Below are 2,405 nucleotides of genomic sequence, written 5' to 3' on the forward strand. Positions count from 1 at the left end.
CTTCAGTTTAAATCTGCACTTCATAAACAACAAATCATGGTCCGAGTACACACCAACCCCTGCAAAAATTTTATGATTCAAATATAACTAAAAAGTCGTGTCATACCATTATGTAAGCTACCTGAAATTTGCCGGTATCTTCAGGTCTCTTCCACGTATGAAGCTTTCTTTTCTGCTTCTTGGCCACAAGAACGATTATCAGCTATCGGAATTTTGATTTTGCACATATGGATTACATGCCGACTAAGATCAGTCAGGCAGTGGATTAGATTCCCCCCCCCCCCCCCGACATAAGGAACCTCGATCCTAACCTCTCCTTATAATGTTAGAAAGACATATGTGAGTCCTACATCCTTTGCCAAAACTGCCCCCTTAATTCTGCCGTAGTCATTGCACTTCTTACCTTGTATGGCCCCAGTTCCAAGTATCTTATATTCTCGACTTCAATAGCCAAAGTTAGCGGAGACACAGCACTTTATTTCCAGATCAAGGCATATTCTCAGAGAAGCCAGCAACGCAGTAGAGAAGGCGCCTAAAGTACGCCCCGTTTCGTCGTTCTGCTAAAGTTGGCTCTACAAGCTGTTGGCTAAGGGCCCACAGGACAGCACCATTGCCCGCAACAGACACTAATGAGTATAAAATCTGGTTCACTTAAACAGAAGTCGAAATTGCCTATTTGCATCAGTTTCAATATTGTACATTGGATTTTTGCTTCATGAACTGACACAAGCTTGACAGCTGACTGGCACTAACCATACGCCGTATGCAAACTAAGATTGATGCTAAGTCTGCAGCCGTTAACGCAATAGAGGGCCAAGTGCGAGTGACCTGCGCCCAAATGTGTACCGATTAACAAAGACAGAATCGTCTAACACAGAAACACCCGTTGAAACAGGACAGAATCGTCTAACACAGAAACACCCGTTGAAACAGGACAGAATCGTCTTACCCATTCAAACAGAGTCCCAGATAAAATGCCAAGTTCACAAAAGCGAGGTAACAATTGAATTCAGAAATCAGCATAGCGACGGCTTCAGTGGCGAGATACCACCTTCTTGGTGCACATTCACACTCAGTGAGGAAAGAGCTCTATCGTGCTCTGGTGATGTTCCTACAAGTTCGGGTCTTGCGATGGTGATTTGGATCCTAATGTTCTGGATTGTCATCTGTGGTGAGTGCCTTCCCTGTAGCGATCAGCTGATGCCACAGTTACAGCTCACACTTGTAACATGTTCAGCTATCGCGAGGTCACTCGCAGATGAACCTGATGACACAAGTGGCCGATGTGGACGTCGTTAGACTGCTGAGCCTTCTCCTAGAAGAGGCGCGGAGCATGATAGAAACAGACCCGCAGGATTGAGATGCTGGTGTCTGCATGGAGCTGACTGGTGGAGGAGGAGCCAAAACCGACTCTGCACCGTCTAGAGACGTCGGATATACGCCGGAGTGGAGTTGCCCACACGACGGTGGCGTATTCCAGCATTGGACGGATCTGTGCCAGATAGAACATGACAACATAATAAGAGGAGAGCGTTGACGCCGGATCGAGGAGTGGGTACAAGGCGAGAAGGTGCGCCAACTCCTTGTTCCTGATGTCCCCGATGTGAGGATGCCAAGTTAAACGCTTGTTCAGTGTCACCCGCAAGTACTTTCCGCTCGTTTGAAAAGCACCCTTGACCCCTGGTGGTATTAAACTTGAGGCGGCACCTCGTCGACCACTAGTAGAGGTCATCACAGGCGACCTGCAGAAGATGTCGCAGCTTCTCTGCATGCTTTCTTCCGGCGAAGCTGGAACACTTCAATATTTTGCATGTCGTCCTTGAGCAGGAGCCATGCCAAGCTTCTTTGTACTCTTCCACGTTTAGTTTATATAGCGCCAAAGCTGGTACAAACGTCTATCCAGCCACCAGGTGAGGTGTTTATTTACTGTAGGGGCCAACGACCATCGCCAAGTGACGTGGTATCCTCGCCACATCGCCACTATTCTCCGAGTACGTTTTCATATCGCTGGCATGTCGGCATATCAGAATGTGTGGAGTTTTCTGCTTCCATCCAGGAGGACAAATAGATGCTCGTTGCCATGTTCTTGTAAGTATCACATAATTTAATTTTATTTTTGTATTTATTGGTAGTTTATCTTTCTGAAGAAGGTACTTAACATTTGACATCAGCCTTAAAGTTCATGAAAGGCATCATCACTAATCTCTTCTGCAGTGTCACCAATAACAACGTACAGTATGTCATATGCAACATCCACCAGCACACACACACACAAGGCTAGAAGAATGTTTCTGCTAGTTAGAACAGATAAGCTGTTATTAGCTCCTCACTTAAACAGTGAATTGGCATCATTTAGTTCCAGTAAGATGGATGTAGAGGAACTACGGGCAAAGTTTAAGCAAACT

General features: G+C 45.9%; 1 non-coding gene across 1 annotated transcript; it reads right to left on the bottom strand.

Annotated features, from left to right (window-relative positions):
* Positions 1–1,782: 1,782 nt before the first annotated feature.
* LOC126186581 (U6 spliceosomal RNA) lies at positions 1,783–1,886 on the bottom strand. The gene has a single exon (XR_007537651.1). It is a non-coding gene; the product is annotated as a U6 spliceosomal RNA (small nuclear RNA).
* Positions 1,887–2,405: the final 519 nt, after the last annotated feature.

The sequence above is a fragment of the Schistocerca cancellata genome, chromosome 4 (genome assembly GCF_023864275.1).
Source record: "Schistocerca cancellata isolate TAMUIC-IGC-003103 chromosome 4, iqSchCanc2.1, whole genome shotgun sequence".
NCBI lineage: Eukaryota > Metazoa > Arthropoda > Insecta > Orthoptera > Acrididae > Schistocerca > Schistocerca cancellata.